Here is an 18,684-nt window from a genome sequence, read left to right as displayed (position 1 = left end):
CTTAAAACAGAACTCCCTGAGTCAGTCAAACCACTCACACATACACAGAGCCACAAACCTGACCAATCCTGACTGTGATCTACTCATAGAGTGTAGGTTTAGCTCAGCTCCTCAGTGCAAATTATGCAGCATTTACAAAGCTAGCTGTTCTGCAGATTATGAAAACTCCTTGCTTAAACTGACATGATGTTCATAAGGAGAGTTAATGTGAAGTTGTAATCAACACAGAATTATATCTGCTGTAGATATGAATTTATCTGTACTTCCAGTAATTTCAATGCAAAGCACAGGGATTTGCTGCTTGAATTCCTGTAAAGTTGTTTGAATTTGTGACACTAAAGCCTTGTTTAGCTTGCTAAGCCTTGTTTTCCTTAAAAGCTCTGTTACAAACAGGATAAGACTTGGTCCCTAGAAGCATCAGAGGGTGTTGCAGCCTCTACAGGGAAATGACAGTCTCTTTTAAAGACTGTTTCTATCCAATATAGAATAAGCACCGTGCTCAACCTACTACCTGGGTGCAACTTGGTATAACTGCAGGGCCTCTGCCCTGTGCTGCAGTGCATGGGAAGAGAGGAGGAACAATTCCTGTTCCTGTGGGCCAAAGTCGTGTCAGAGCAGCAGTTCCTACCCACTGTGGGATTGCTCTGCACAGTGTTGGGGTGTAAGGGGGCAGAGAAGGACTGGGTGACAAATCCTCTTCCCCACATCAAGTCGTACATAAATAAATAAATACTGAAGGTCTGAGCACAAAAGGAGGCAGACAGCCCAGGCTCTCAGGGGTGGCTGTAAACCCATGCAGGCCTGTGGCTACATGCTGTAATTTTGCCTTAAATTTGCGTGCCATTTATTTTTCTTATTTCCCGTTTTATGAGGTAAAGTCAGAACTGGAGATGATCTATGGCAGAGCAGATCTACAAACACAAGAAGGCTGTCTTCCTGTTATTTGTTATTTGTCGCCACATTTTGGTTTCTGTTTTATTTCTCAGAAGTGCTGGAGGAAATAATCCAAAGATGCCTCCAATCTGTGAAGCATCTCAGTAACTGTCACATCTGCAACATTTTTTCTGTGTTGTCTCAGACTTAACTATAATGTTATTAGTATTCTCAGTTATTCTTAAATATACATTCTTTGTATTTTGGAATTAGAAATGCAGAAATTCATAAGAACATATTAATTTCTTAATAATATATATTTTTAAATGTTAATCTTCATGCCTTTCTTCTTTAATATTCAAATCTATAAAATCCTTGTGTAACACATTATTATTTTATCTATCCTCTAAATGTCTGGGCTGAAAACACACATCACACTCTGCTTTGTGATTTCAACCTGATTTGGATAAATTAATTGGATAAATTATAAATAAATAAATAATTGGATAAATTGGAGAAATTTGGATAAGCATTCAAAGAAAAAAAGCACTACCATTATCAACAACAAACCATACAAATGAAAATCAACAAATCAATCAAACAAAAAAGGCCACAGTATGGCCTTAAAACAAACTGCTATGATTAAAGAAAACTTATTCAACATTATGAGTTAATCCAGCAATATAAGAAGCTCCATGCACACTTGTGCTTCAGTGTCCACATGCCCAACACTGGTATCACACCATACTTTTAATGCACTTCTAATATTGTGCAGCTGTGTTTGTAGCTCAGAAAACATCAGAGGGAATCAGATCTGTATTCCTCAGTTGCAGAAAGCATTCTTGCTTGAAAGGAAATGCATAGAGCTGAAAAGCAGTGCTGAGTTCATTTGATATTTATGTAAACAATTCTTTTTTTTTTACATGGATTTTTTCAGTTTGTTTCATGAATTTGGAGCTATACAAATAAGCTTCTTTCCTGCTCTCCTGGTCGCCATAGTCATAAGGCCATAAACAGACCTAAGTAAACAGACTGGGCTTTTTAAGGGGACATCGTGTCTCATAAAATTTGTGGCATGTTTAAATGTTATCAGAATGGAAATAGACATAATGGATGCCTCCCCATTCATTATGATTCCACCAAGTATCCACATTTTGTATTTCTGCTTGTGTCTCTACACCTGAACCACTGATATTTTTCACAGAAGATGAAGACTGAGATTTAACACTACTGTGTAAATTGTGGTAGTTTAGAGTGACACTTGAGATTTTCATCACTTTGTTCTGACAAAACTACATGTCCTTGTTCTTTAAGACGATTATTCAAATAACATAGGACCATGTCTGCACTAAATTAAAATGTTTGTTTACCTGATTACCCATCAGAATCATTTATCATCATTTGTGGGAAATCAACTCACACAGGAAATTTCTGGTTTCATATCAAGGAAGATGAATGTTTGGAGCATGTAGGAACTCTCTCTTAATTGGTAAAAGAAATTCAACTAGAGTTCTTTGTGTTACTGGCACAATATCTGCCAGATGAAATGCCACCTGAACATGATTATATAAAACAAGATTGCTAAAATCATAAAAGACATAAAAGCCATAATCGTAATAGAGCTTTGTTTGTCAAGTTAAACCATGAAAGATAGTTTTAAGAAATACAGAACGAAGATCTGCTTTGTATGCCAGGATTAGGCCATGAGAGTGTAATCTGATTTTTTGGGGAATTTGTATATGAGGTAATTTAAGTAATGCTAGTTGTTGTTATTGCTGTCCATAAATGCTTCAGTGCATAGCTAGCCATCAGAAGACTAGTTTTCCAACATACCTCCCCACCCTTTTGGAAAAAGTTACAGCACAAACAAAAATATCATTGTCAAGAGGATGAACTAAAGAGAATATGTGCTGGAAAACCTGTTTAAGCTTATCTCTGGGAAACTACACTGGAAAAAAAAATGGAAAATCCCCAAACTAAAGAACAAAGAAGCCTTCTTTTGTAGCAGAGGGGTTCTTATTGAAGGTACAGAGTAAAAAAGAGATGGAAAAACCCAAAGAAAATAAAAGGATTGGGAAACAACTTTTATGGGGGGAAGGGGAACTTTGAGCAGTCCTAGAGAATAACAAAGAAAAGCAGGAGAATTACTTGCTCCCAAAGTTGTAACTACACCTATTCTGATGTATATACAACTAAGGGATTATCAGCAGAAATAACCTGCACAGCTTTCTGTGCTCTTTGGTTGTATCTCCACAACAGTGTCAGATCACATAATCATCATAGAATGGTCTAGGTTCAAAAGGACCACAATGATCATCTAGTTTCAACCCCATTGCCATGGGAAGGGCCACCAACCAGGCTGCCACATCCAGCCTGGCCTTGAATGACTCCAGGGATGGTGCATCCACAACCTCCCTGGGCAACCTATTCCAGTGTGTCACCAGCCTCTGTGTGAAAAACTTCCTCCTAGTACCTAACTTAAACCTCACCTGTCTCAGTTTAAAACAATTCCCCTTTGTTCTGTCACTGTCCAGCCTCATAAAGAGCTGCTCCCTTCAAGTATTGGGAAACCACAATGAGGTCTCCCAAGAGCCTTCTCTTCTCCAAGCTAAAAGATCCAAGAACTTTTCATACTGGTACAGGTTGATGCTGCTGAAAGAAAAGGCAGTGTACAGTCACTGAGTGGCCAGTCTATGATATTTACAGGTTGAGGACTCTTTTAAAGCCTCACTTTGCTCTTGTTCATTTCAAATAAGTGTATTTTTTTACTAGACTATCAACATTCATGTACTCTGAAAAATCCTGCCATAGTCCTTTGGCAGGAAGGATGCTATTTTACAGGATAGCCTTTTGAAATACAATAGTGGCATCAACATTGTTTTAGGTACTACCAAAAAATGGAGGCATACAAGCCCCAATAAGCAGTGTAAATGTCAGAGATAAGGGAGTAGTCAGAATGCCAGAATGGAAAGGAAATTTACCATTATCCTCAATTTCCTTTTAATGTTCTAAACTCCTTATTAGTGCTACCTGGACAAACTGAAATCTCCACCTTCTGTATCCTTAGTATAAACTACTTTTTTGTGTTGTACAACTTCCACATCCCAGAGTACATTGTATCAAAAGGTGCCAAAAAGACCTACAAGGTCTTTCATCAACAAAAGTCAAAATGAAGATATGCAGTGCAGCTACAGACACTTTGACCTATGCTGTTCTTGCAACTCAATTTTGTTGTTACAGATGATGAGTCAACAGAGGCATGAGTGCCAAATTCTGTAGAACAGGAAGCATGAGTTGAATTAAATTTGATCCCTTTAATATAAATTAGCCAGAAAATAATGTCAGGAATCATGTTTTAAATTATTAGTCTGAAGCACACCCCAAAACTGATAACACTCATTTTTTAAGGGAACAAATGTTTTCTACCTCTGTGAATTCCCATACTAGTGGTAACAAGACTCTTAATGTTAAGTTAATGTTGGTTCCTCACAACCCACAGTGTGTTATCCAGATGACTAAATCATAAATACATGCTCAAAACTCTTATTTAGAATTGGCTTGGCTGTCTTTGCACACACTGTATCTGTCATGTTGAGCTACTGCTGGTATTTTGCTATCAATATAAATGAATCATCCTCTGAATCACTTCAGATTTTCTCTCAGAGCTCTTTTAAGAGTCATTATAATATTGTTATTCTGAATGTCAGCTCTCAATGAACTGAAATGTCTGAAGTCAGTGGTAAGACTCATCATGACTTGTATGGGCTCCAGATGTCACATGGTAAATCAGCTTTCCGGTGCTCCATTTTTTTTAATTGCTTTTTCCTCTATCACTTCATCTCTTTACTTTTCCTGCCCTGAATGTCAGATTCATAAAGCTTCAGGATGTGGAATTTCTCTGATTACTGGATCTGCAATATGTAACTAATGCCCAGCCTAGCACAGATACTGACAATAAGTCCGAGAGGTGAAGATAGAATCCCACTCCTTTGAAGAGAGTGTCTTGTGTTCTTTGAAAGTATTTTCCTCCTCAGTATGAGGAGCTTTCAAATCATGTTTCAAAGTTAGAATTCTTCTTTTACTGAAATCTTAAGACATAAAAGTTTACCATCTGAAAAGAAACCAAGGTCCTGGTAGTGATGCACTGTCCTCTGAATTTCAACTCCTGATTTCACATCATCTCTGATTCTCAATTGTGTTCACCGGATTTGACCCCTTACCATGTTTTTTTTCTTGAAGATTGTTTATAGAAGAGGTACTTAGCGCAGATGTGCTGAGTGAAATATTTGAATATATTTTTATTAAAAATATATACGTTTTACCAATATCTACATATTTCAAAGAAATGTGTTGATATAAAAAGAAAGAAAAATGTTCTAACTGAGCAAAAAGAAAGCAATATAATGACATGATTAATTATTATCACTGTTGTTGTTATTCAAGTTTAGCAAGAAGTTATGAACCCCTCCTTGTCGTGACTCAAACATTAATGTTTTTAAAACATCACAATCTTCTTTAGAATAATAATGCTTATTTTCATCTAGTTTCAAATAACAATACACTAGTGAAACAAAGCATCCCAGGGAAGCACCCTTTTTTTATTCAGTACATACAAGAAATTTTTCCTAGGGCAATGATTTATGGCATAAATACCAAGAAGCCCAGAGATGCAAGACTGTGGACAAGGACAGTTAATGTTTCCAGAAGAATGATGCTCACGCAGATCAGGTTCAAAGGCTTACCAGACCCACAGAGAGATGTGAGTGGCAACCTGCAGCTACCAGAGTTGCTGCTCCTTATCTAAGACCAGAGCATCCTCAAGACATAAGACCCATCTAGGTCAATGCCTCCTACTGTGATATACCCCATACTTCTGCCACTATCTATCAAGTCTCTTTTCAAATGACCAGCTACCCAAATCTCAGCAAGGAACAAACAGAATAAGTTTACCAGCTGGTAATGCTCTTTATTATATTTGCAAAACACTTGGCTTTAAATTTATTTTTCTGCAGTCTTTGTGCAACACCTGGTAAGGGGTTTCACTGTGCCTTCCATCTCTCTGAACTAACAGTGATAATAATAATGCTTAACCTTTGTAGAGTTCTTTCTGTCTTCGCAATGTTTAACTAACATTAGCTAATCACATTACAATAGCTAGGCTGCTTATCATTCCTGTTCTTTACAGTGCCATGAATAATCTGACAATTATTTCTTTAGCTCATATAAACAGTTTGTCCATTCTCATGTCATTTTCTATTCTGCTTAAGCTATAAATATCTGATATCAACTGAGAAATAGTAAAGATTGCCAAGCTCACCCTAAAATAAAGCATATCATTACATTAGTAAGGTATGTCTGAGAGTGAATATAACCAAACTGTGCATTTTCTTTTCATCTGTATCCTTAATTATGAGCATCTGCTACAGATTATATTGTTTGAAAATGAGAATCTTTGAACTAGTTTATCTGAAATCTGCTCATATCGATTATTTAAAATTTAAGTTTAATTATTTATTATTTCAAACATTAAATACTGACTTATTATGCTGATAACATATAGGAGCTATATATACACAGTAGCGGGCAGAAACTGTGGTTCAAGCAGCACGCAGTTCAGTATTTAGATGTTGTTTTATTGTTGAGGATAACAAAACTCTATGTCTTCCCACACACCTCGCAATAAATTCATAACTTAAACTCATAGGTAATCAAGTAGAAGGACTAGGAATAGAAACTGAGAACTCTACATTTTTTCTAAAGTAAACTCTTCTTGTGGAAGACTCTTTTTGTGATCATTCTGAAGGCAAGAAATAATTTTACTTCCATACTTGGGGTGAAATTGATTTATTTGGAAAATAACATTCCCTGTTCCCTAGTTTTCTCCTTTTTCAGTGGAATAGTGTCATTGCATTATCCTTTCAGGTATACAGTGAACTGGATCATGGTTGCTTGCCAGTGGCATTTTGATTCTTAGTTGGAGGTGATGCAAAATGTTTACACTGATGGAGCATTTTGTTTGGGGCCCCGGCCCCTGGTTTCTATTTTAAAATGAGCATTCATCCTTTGGCCTTTAAACTGCCTGATCCAAGGTAGACATGCACAATGCTACTACATCTTTACTAGCATCTGCAACTGAATCAGTTATCTGTGCCCCTGTCAGAAAAGCAGATCCCTTTATTATTACTATATTAATGCAGTTTTGCATGTATGATCCCTTATATGGAAAAGATGAGTCACTGTTCCGAGAGACCTCATCTTATAAATTAGATGTGGCGCATGGAATGACGACAATGAAATGATTAGAGAAGTAATACATTTTAATATATGAATTTATTGAATTATTTTGTGACAAATTCACATTACATTCTTATTTCGCTTCTCTAAGATACATAGCTCATAAATGTTAAAAAACTATGTTCAAAATGGGATGAGACCCATTCCTGCTGCAATCTCAGCTCTTCTGTAAGTGAACATTGGTCAGCTGTTGTTCCAAAGAAGCTTCCACAGAACTTTGGCAAAAACTATATTCTTAGTCACCAAAAGAGATATTAAAACAAATGGTGACTCATCTCAGCAGGCATTCAACTGCAGCCTTAATCTCAATCCTTGTGGAAGAAAGTTAACAGTCTCAGTGCTCCAGTGTAGGAAGCATACATTTTTATAAAATTACAGATACACACAAGAGAACACTTCTCCTGTTTCAGTCTGTGAAAGAGCAGCCTCCCTCCTCCCTGTGCCAGGGCACACAAATCTGACAGAAAATCTATTCCAGCACTGAGAATTCTCCCTGAATATATTCCTCTCAGCCACCCAAGAGCCTCTGCACCATCTAGCGGTACCAATCCCAACTGACAGGAATCAGGACAAGGACAGAGTTTTTTATTTGTAAGGCAAGCATAATTATTTGGGGGGGGGGGGGGGGGGGAGGGGAAGGGGGCAGTTTTTATTGTCATATTCATACTCTATAAGCATCTTGGACTCCTGTATGCATGACCTACAGAAAGTATGTGCTATCCTAGATGTCCCAAGGATTTTCTCTCCTAGGAAACCTTTAGAAGCTGCCTAGACATGGGCCTGTACACCTTGCTCTGGGTGTCCCTGTTTGAGCAGGGGTTGGACAAACGGACCCAGAGGTCCTTGTCAACCTCAGTCATCCAGTGATTCTGTGATAGTACAGAGAGACAGGATTTAGGATATGAGCAGAGGAAGAGAAGGTGGAATTAAGGAATCACTGGCACTCTTGGACAGTGTCTATCATGTTGTAATAGACAGCTATCTTTCAAATCCTGAAATTTGATACAGATGCTTCAAGCTGCTAACAGGGCAGATCCAGAAGGTTGTGTGGGATACAGAAGTTCCAGAGGAGTGAGTCAGTGGAGCGGATCGCCCGGCATGAGGCTGCCTACTCTATTTCCTCTGGCAGACCTGGGATGAGCACGACCGAACAACAAATAAGCAGAGTGTATTTGTCTCTGTCTGGAAAGTTTTGTGTGCATTAGACAGTCCCACATGTTTTTCAGGACCACCCTGTATTGTTTTGAATGGTGTTCACAGAAACCTGAGTGTGAGGGTAGTAAATAAAGAAAAGGCTGTGGCTGCGCTGGGGAAGCTTCCCTAGCTGGCTGGCTGCTTATTTGTGCTCTTACATTGCCACCCTCTGGATTTAAACACTGCTATTCTATGGGCAGTTGAAGTTTGAGAGAGGCATATTTATAAAGTACAGGCCTGAAAACACCACTGTAGAAATTCATCTATTACTAGCTCTATTCAGGTACATTTATTCTGTAAATTTCTGTAAATTTCTCATCTGTTTCTGTAAAGATATTTTTTAAAGGCTGATTTGAGGAAGTGTAGCAGAGAGAGAAATCAGCTCAGTGCAAAGTCACAAATCTCTTGAGTGTTCTCCAAGACCTCAAAAGAAAAATAGTAATAAATAATATGTATAACAGATGATGATAGTCTATGTGAACTGAAGAAAGTACACCCATCTCTATACTGAGTAAGAGCAGAGAGCATTAATTGAACATTTCTGGAGGCAAGAATACACCATGTGTTCTAACTGTAGTTATAGGTATAAAGTTACTAGGCCAAATCACCCAAGTGTAAGGTTCAACAAGGGCAAGTGAAGGGTCTTGCACCTGGGGAGAAATAACTACACACATCAGTAAGCGTTAGGGGCTGACCTGCTGGAAATTATCTATGACCAGAAGGACCTCCGTATTTGACAACAGGTTGGTCATGAGCTGGCAGTGTGCCCTTGTGGCCAAGAAGGCCTATGGTACCCTGGACTGCATCTAAAAGAGTGTGGCCAGCAGGTCAAGGGGATGATCCTCTGTCCTGGTGAGACCGCATCTGGATTATCATGCTGTGTTCTGGGCTCCTCAGTTCAAAAAAGACAAGAACCTTTAGAGAGAGTCCAGCAGAGAGCCGTAATGATGATTAAGGTCCTAGAGTGTCTTCCCTATGAGAAAAGGCTACAAAACCTGGAACTTCTCAGTATGGAGAAGATTGAGAGTGGATATCATAACTTTTTATGAATACCTCAAGTGTGGTAGTCACGTCAATGGGGGCAATAGAACAAGGGCAGAAACTGGAACACAGAACATTTATACAAACACAAGGAAGAACTTTGTTGTAAGTGACAGAGCACTCAAACAAACTGCCCATATAGTTTGCAGTTTCCTTCTCAGGAGATATTCACAGCCCATCCAGATGCCTTCCTGTGCAATATTCTGTTGGGAATCTTCTTTAGCAGAGGGGTTGGACTCAATGATCTCCAGAAGTCCCTTCTAACCCCTATAATTCAGTGAATCTGTGAAGTATACCGAATACAGATGCTATGAATACTAATCCTCACACAAGATTGCTACACCATGTTGAAACTTGCTCTTTCCCAAGTACTGAAGGATATATTGTACCTACTTTTCTATCAAGATGTACAAAACTGAAAAGGAAGAAAGTTCAGGATACCAAGTAAACACTTATATCTTTTCATATAAAATGTAAAAACTAATCGTAAGTAATAAATATCTTCAATGAGGATTGCTCATATCTGAGAAAGTAGTAAAAAAATTGTAAGTCCCCTTATGAAAACACTCCAACTCAGAAATACATATTCTCCCAAATCACTGATTTTGTTGGTTATTTTTCATTTGATTGTTTTACTTATGTTTGCTTGCTCGGCTGGCTGTTCTGTTTCACTTGGGCTTGGTGGGAGTTTTCATGTTGTTCAATTTTTATTTTGATTTGTTCCTCTTCTGTGACCTCTATAGCTACAGAAAGAACATCTGAAGCTTCAAAATAAATAAAATTGTCATGGTTTGATGATTTTTTGGTTACTGGTATTCCACATCAAACCATGACATAAATAAATAAAATTAAAAAATGCATTCCTAGCCTGAGTTTTTGTGAGATCTGACCCTTAAAAGAGGGAAGCATATAGTATGGTTATGAGTCTTGATATCTAGGAATTGGCACTGTTCGTTAGTAATAAATAAATAAATATGACTGCTAAAAGTAGCTTGACTTCTTCTCATTATAAGAACAGATGTTTCAGTTTATTAAAGGGAATAAATACTAGATTTTTTTACACCAGTTTTACTGCCATAGTATTTAACTGGATTAGAAAAAAGTCTCAGTCACTGTTTGTTTACCCATCTAACAGGTTACACTTATTACTAGAAAATTTTTATACCTGAAAGCATATTGTGATAAAAGGCAGACGTACAGGACACTGAAATTAAAAACTGTTTTCAATTAATTAAAAAAGATTGTGACTGAAATTGAAGAAAAAAACAGCTCTTCTAATTAGAGCTATCAATAAATGAGAAAAATTGGGTTAATCATTAAATAAATATTATTAAATAAGAGAAAACGTATACTCTCTTTTAATGAACAATATGAAAACAAAATGATAAATGCATTTGTTTTATAGTGTTTTGAGATTAGGAAATATTTCTATGGCTGTTCTTAATGACTTTCTCAAGTCATTTCTCAAGAATATGGAATTTTTGTTTAAATATTATACCCGACAAGATACTTAGGTTCAGTGTTAGCCTTCTTTGCAGTTAAAATCAGGCAATTTATTTTCTCTTTTTTGTACCTTAAATTACAAAAATGCCTTCTTCTAAATTTATAAAAAAATCTAGATTTATTGCAAAAAATATATTTGACAGAATAAAATGCAAAGCATATAACCGATATGGTAAGCATCACCAATAGAAACTCAAGTAAGACTGGAGAACATTATATTAGATAGGTAGTAACACATAAAGATCTTTCTCATCTCTTGGATTATCTTCAAGACACAGAAGAGGTGAGACAAGAAGAGATTTGTCTTCTGTTCTTCTAGAAAGAGTCAGGAATGAAGGTGTAAAATTGAGCCTGGGAAAAAAAGGGGGTGGACAGGAGGAAGGTGTTGTTTTATTCTCTTGGTTTCTCACTCACCAAATCTGTTCTAACTGGCAACAAATTAAATTAAATTAATTTTCTCCAAGTTCACCCTGTTTTGTCTACTATGGTAACTGATATACTTGTTTTTCTTTTTTCTCAGTCCACAGCATATTTTACCTTATTTTCTCTCCCTGTAGCAGTGAGGGAGTGAAAGAGAGGCTGTGAGTAGGTGTCTGGCTGCCAGTCAAGGTCAACCAACCACAATTACAGAGGATGATGGAGTCACATGAATACAAGAAAATAAACAAGAAAATATACTGTCCTAATTGGCTCTGGAAAGTCTATGCAACGTGCTCAAAAAATAATAATAACAATTAAAAAATCTTCTAAGCTTGATATTTAGACATAAAGAAATTAATTCTCTATATAATTAACATTCTGAATACATGTAGAGAAAGGAGATGTGTCTCCAGAGAAATAGCAAAATGGGACTCATTGGAAGAAAGGAAAAAAAGTGTTCATGAATAAAGTGATTATTATGGTGTTCTCTGACACTTGGGATCTTAATTCTATAGATTTAATAATAAATTGACTACAGAAGCAACAAGGATTCTTAAACTGTTTAATCATGGAAAAAAATACTTTTTTGTTGTTTGTTTTTTTGTTTGTTTTGCAAAACTAAATTGTCTTTGCTAAGAAAAACTTTGGTCCAGAAAAGATTCAAAAACAGACCATTTTTTTTCTTTCTTTAGAAAGCTACGAGCACAAGAAAGCAGGAGGTTATAGTGGAAACTGTTTTGCAACTCTAACCCTGGTGTCCCAAATGAATGCATGTTTTTATGTGCAAAGATGTCCCAGATGAGTACTTCTACTTTAGAAAGTGTCATTGTGCTCAAATCCCAGGCAGTTGAACAAAATGTCCTTGGTGTTTTCACTGAAGACAGCGCATAATCTCAGTATGTTGTTCTGAAATGTGAAAGAGTAGGTGTATACTGGGGTGTTCACATGGTTTCCTGTTTGGGCTGGTATTTGTCTGATGTTCATTTTAACATTCTTCTTAGAGTAATTTTAATTCTAAATTCTCAAAGCACGTAATTAAGGAAGAGGGTTAAATGGTTGATTTAATTAAGTTAAAAGCTCTATATGTGCCAGCTACACAAAAGGAAAAAAAAAAAAAAAAAAAAAAAAATTGGAAAAGCTTCAGTTTTATCCCTACTTTCCAGAGTGGGCATTCTTCCAGACTCTGAATCAAGAGGCAAGAAAATCTGCTTAGAAAACCTTATCAAGTTAATACACATTCTTCTGCACCGACATCAGTATCTCCCATATGCCTTGAAGCACCAGTTTTAGCAGCTTCCTGCCTAGCCCCCACAAATTAGCAATTTTTGAGGATATGAGTTGTAGAAGCATTGTAACAACACCTCTAGGATTCTAGCCAGGACTAGAGGATCTTTTCACATTATGCTCTACACAAACAAGAATAGTCTTGTTCCGTGAGAGTTGTAATCCAAGAACAGCAAGAGTGAAGCTCTCCATCTCAAAAAGTTCAGCTGAAGCAGAATGTTTAAAGAACAGGAAGAATAGACCCATGAACTCTGTTCTCATATTGCATGTAATCTTGTGAAAGCTCACATAGCTATCCCCTGTAATGAGTGGAAGATGTTAACAGCCTACAGCTGCTGCCAATTAGACATGTCTCTTATGTACAGGTAGTTTGGACTGTCTCATCTGTGTTTTTTCTGATCATTATGAGGTGCTTGTATAGCATCCAAAGTGAGCCCATGTGTTGGAAGGAACAACATCTACACTCTACCAGTTGCAGTGTATGAATGGCACAGCCAAGTGCGAATGTGTAACAGCATACGTGGGAAATGACAAGAGCAAGAAGAGCAGTAATGACCTCACATAACTGGAGCAGACATTCATGTCTCTCATTCTCTGCAAGAATGACTCAATGTGACACTGACATCAGTGATCCTCAATCTTAACCACTGGTATGTGTGAAAAGAAAGGGTGGATTCTGAAGTAAACAAGTATTTAGACAAGGGAGCCTTCCTAAAGTTCAAGATGCTTTGCTTGTACTGTGTTTTAATGAGAAAGGATGATGCAACTGACAACTGTGGCTTGATGAAGATGAGACAGAAAAAAACTAAAAAGCATGAAATCCATGTCAAGCCCAAGCAAACCAGACAAACTGACAAATTTCCAGAAGAAATGGAGGAACAGCAATTAACAGCTTTAAAAAAAAAAAAAAAAAAAAAAAAAAAAAGAATATACAAAACAAACAAACAAAGCATCTACTCAGTCAGAGACTTCACCTCCTGATGTTTCATTCTCTAACACTGATGTATCTATTAATAATATTTCAACTAAATTTTGAAACTCCACTTTATGTGAAATTATTAGGAATCTATCTACAATTTCTTTCCTCCAACACATTTTTCCGTGAGATAAAGTAATTGAGTAAGCTGGTTTTGTTTGTTTGTTTGTTTGTTTGTTTTAACAGTAAACCCTATAGATTCTTCCTATGGACATGCTTACTGTGGGGATCAAAGACACGACATGTGAGAAAATATATTTATTTTATTTGCAATGGAAACATATAGTTCCTCCAGCCTCTTCAATTTTCAAATAGGGATTTACACAAGCTACATTTTACATCTGCTATGGACCCCAAAGAGACATTTTTAATCTTGGAAAGCCTTAGCTAGGACACTTACGTTTCAACACCAGCTGGAACAATATCAAGTCCAAATACACTATGTAGTTCAGCCTGGAAATGAAATGACACAGGTCATAGGTTGGACACAAATTCATGACTATGTACCCACTCACATTAAAGCTGCTTACAATGTAAAAATTACAAGGCAAATATAATAATAGTTTTCCTATCATTTATTTTATGCCGCAAAATGTCCTAGAAGTCAGGTTTTTTGTTTGTTTATTTCCTATAATATTGTCTCAAAACCACTTCTCTTTTGGGCTGCATCTATATCCGTACTCTTCCAGTAGTATTTTATTAACAAAGTTGAATTTTGTCTACCTTTGCCAGTATTGGCAGAACTAACAGATGTTAGTGAAAGAAGCAACCAACAAGTAGGCCTCCCTAAAAATATTGTAGAACTGTCATTTTGTAGATCAAACTCCTCTGCTGATCAGATGGGAAGTCAGAACCAACATGGCAGCCTTTACTGTCATGACCACAACCATGAGGGGGGTGCATATGGTGCTTGTTATCCTTAAAGTGGTTGCACAGCAATTCTTCTGATTATTGGAGTAATTAGGTTGCTGAGGAACATCAGAGAACTTTTAATCAGGAAACCAGTATTCAATCCAAAATATGGCTAATGGCTTGTGATACTTCAACCTTGTAGATCACATCTTTTTATTTTATTTATACTTTTTGTTTTTTTCTTTCTTAATTTTTACATATTTCTTGTAAAATCAAAACTTTTCTGGAAAAGCAGGAAGTAAAACACCATTCAAAGTCAGTGCAATGCCAAACTGTGTTGATGTTGAAAAAAAAAAAAAAAAGAAAAGAAAAGAAAAAAAAAAGAAAGAAAGAAAAAGTAAAGAGATTGAGTCATTCCCAGTGGAAAAACTGGCGCAAACTTTGCAAGAGTGGTGGGTTCAAATTTGTAAGGTTTTCTGTAACCATTTAAATGACACTCTTCTCAGCTCCTGGTTAAAACCTGAATAATTCTCTTACACAGAGCTGTAATTCAGTGATTGACATTTCCCCATGTTTAAACAATGATACCAAAGTGGTTTAAACCAGTAGTTTATTGAGATCAAAAAGAAAACACAGTAACACAGCAGCTCAGAGAAGCAAGAATTTAATGACAGCATGCAAAACTACCATTCTCTGCACCAACTTACCAGTCCTCTCCCCTCAAGGATCTGTCAAGACAGATCATTGCTGTATTTTTACTGCACTCATCCTTAGTTCATTGCCCAGATTGGCCTCATACCCTTTGGTGCAGAGAATTTTACTGGGCTCAATGGAGAGTGATCCAAATTCAGTGACGTGCAATGGTAGCCACTCCTCCGCTCTGCTCTGGACTACTGTGTCCTATAGGCCTCAGGTCATCACTTGGACCTTGAACACATTTCCCATCTACCCCCTCAGGCTTTCAGATGTTGTTTTCAGTAGAATTAGATACAAATAAGGGCCTTAGCAGGTCCTCTGTATAAAAGAGAAAACCTTCCCTAGTTAAATGTCATTTTCTTCCTCATCTTTTTCATTTTCATTTTCTTCTGGCTTTTCCCAGGAGCCATCTGCAGTGGGCAGGGGGACTCCTCCACTCTGGGTATGTTTGCCTGTTTGCTTTCAAACATGAATGCCAATATTATATTCACTTCAACACTAGAATTTCACAGCTTATTTTTAAACAGGAAAATTATAAACTGCTACATAGATGACATGCAAAAGAGACCTGGCCCATCCAGTTAATTCCTATTTTTTTCTTTTATTTTTCTTCTTTTTTTCTTTTCTTTTATTTTCTTTTCAAATGCAGAGGCAAGCAGAACATTCCCTAGTTTGCCAGGTGCTTCTGTACCTCTCCAGGCATTCCAGGCTGTTTTATTTTTCCTACATTCATGTCAGTTGTTAAGAATAAGCTCATCTTCTTTCACAGCTTCAGAATACCAGATTTACAGCAATTTATAAGAGCTCTAGTATCTCTAAAATAAATAGTATGTAGTAACATAGACAAATGATTCCATGCATTCCTGTGTGCTATATGTCAGAGACAGAGATCAGAGGCAGAAAAAATACATGGATGAGGACCTGGATCCCACATAGAAGAAAACCAGCCAGAAGTAATCTACTGTGTCCCTTGTGAAGTAACTCCTAATATAAGAAAAGTACCCCTCAGTTCTGGAAAAGATTAATACTTCTTAACCTACTTTACATAGTGAGGGCAAAAAAGTGGGTGTTTAAAGTTCCAATCAAAAAAACAGTCCCCAGCCTGAAGCACTGAAGTAGTAGACTGAATAGAAGGATTACAAGGGAGACAGAGAAAGTCCAGGTTTCCCTTGGCAGCTACCTTAGTGGTTACCTATGTGACTGTGCTTTCCATTACAGAATCAAAACAGTTTCTAGCAGCAACTACTTGTAAACATTCAGTATTCTGGAGGTAATGAACTCACTCTCCAACTAAAAAACAATAGTCATCATGTACTACATTTTCAGCCCTGTAAATCTAACACCAGTGGATATCTGTGAGCTGCTTCAACCCAAACATCCCACATAAGGCTAGTGTTTTCTTCAGAAAACAAACATAAACAGATGGGATTTGTTGTCAGAATTGGATGGGGATTGTAAATGAATGAGGTCATTCCCAATTACACTTCTCCTGTAGGATCTGGCCCTTGACAGTTGCTGGGAAAAACATTTTGTTTTTTAACAGGTAAAGATAAAATATTAACTTTTCTCCATTTTCAAGGAAAGACTTTGCAGAGCAATTTAATAAAAGTCATGTGGACAGTTTTTCAAATCTGTATGAGAAATCTCCCTCTCTCTACAATGAATTTATGTAATAATTGCAATCCTATTGCAAATATGAGGTAAATATAAATCTGTTGCAGTGCACTACTTCTACCTCCATTCACCTTCAAAACTCTTCTCAGGAAATTGAGCTTTTTTACACCTGGAGCAGTGAAACACAGGACAGTAAAGGGATCTCCCCAGAAAATGCAGTGGTGATAGCAGTAGCAAAAGCAGACTCCCACTTCTGAAGTATTGCTCTGCCTATTTATCATGTTACAATGTCTTTTGGTAGCTTACTTCTAAAGAAACTGGAAGGAAGCAAGAATACTGATTCTTAGGGATTTTCCCTTAGCCAATGGCATAAAAAGAAATAGTTCCTTTTTTCAATATAAATATAGAGGTATAAAAAGGATCCTGTAGAAAAGACAGTAGCTCAGTTAGCAACAATCTTGAGGAGATCCATGCTCTCTAAATCTAATAAAGAGTATGTTTTAGTTTCACCTTTCTATACAATCCACTTTGCTAATTTTTCTTTGTTTCTTAAATATTTTCCATAACCAAAAGTCCTTATCTTCAAACAGAAGCATTGATTTGGAGGCCAGACAAGTCGATGTTTCTTTTTAATTAAAAATTCTGTATAAATAGGAGACAAAAAAACTTCAGTCCTCTGCTCAGACCTTTATGATCAGCTACCTGGACCTTTTGGCATATCTGTTTTTGCAAACTACCTGCTTTGAATATTAGGCCACAAATGTCTGGATTTTCTTTATCTGGTATAATGTATGAATCAGTAGAGAGCAAGGTGATTTATGTGAACAAATATTTTCTTCTTGAGCTGTGTGCCTCTCTTTCTCTCCATGACTGCTGAGTGACCCTAGGTGATGTTCCTATATCTGATATTCCATACAGTATGTGAGGTATACCTGGGTCAAAATATCTAAATTAGATGGACCTGTCTGACTTCATCAGATTGTTGTGCAAGTAACTTCAGAGTTACTTTTATGTGAACGAGATCACATTAAGCTTTTAAGGGAAAGTATTCAGTATATTTGTTTCACTCAGCTGAGATTTTCTTCAGGATAGTCAATTACTCTCTCACACTTTATGTGGAGATTCATCTACCATAAAAAGATTTATAGGCTAGTAACATCATGTAATTCAGATGTGGAGATGACTGTTTATGAAGGTTAGTTTGTCTGTCCAGGCACTCTGCTGCAAAGGCCTGTAAAAACAGTTGTTTTTCCAGGAAGGGCAATGAACTCCTCCCATGCCTCTTGGAAACTCACATAACATACTTCATATGGGTGCAGCACATTCTCCCATCCCACTCCATATCTGGCTGCATCTATGATAGCCTCTCTTCATCCTTCCTCACTTCCAAATATGTGCAAAAGCAGAGTTGGAGAGCACACAGCAATCAGCCCTTTTTAAGGAATGCTGGAAAATAAATGTTTCTGAACAATCCTTTTATTTCCAAAATTGTACAGAGAAAAGAACTCATTTAAAAATACGTGTCACATGGATAGAAAGGAAGCAGAGAACAATAGCAACTTTTGTCAAATTATTCATCCGTGAGATAGTACCTTACCTGCTGATGACTGATAATTCCATCAGATTTATAGAAGACAAAAAAAGGTTAGGTTCAGGGCTAGCTGTTGGCTTATCAGCATCTTGAAGTCAGTACTCTGTCATGTCAACATGGGCTCTGGCTGGGAATGGAAAAGACAAGGCAGCAGAGACAGACAGCAGTCAACTGCTTACTGCTTCCAGAGAGAGGATATCTATCACTATCAGTCACTATCCCTTGTCTACCAAACCCTAAATACTGACACTTCAGAAAATGAGGAACTATCCTAGCAAAACACATTAGAATGCATTCTTCCTCTTACATAAAGAAACTGAGGAGAAAAGAAAAAGAATGAATCAGA

Source organism: Coturnix japonica, chromosome 1, assembly GCF_054131305.1.
Source record: "Coturnix japonica strain WE chromosome 1, WE-NBRP24, whole genome shotgun sequence".
In the NCBI taxonomy this organism is placed as follows: Eukaryota; Metazoa; Chordata; class Aves; order Galliformes; family Phasianidae; genus Coturnix; species Coturnix japonica.
The sequence above is the reverse complement of the archived record's forward strand: the minus strand, read 5'-3'. Positions refer to the sequence as shown.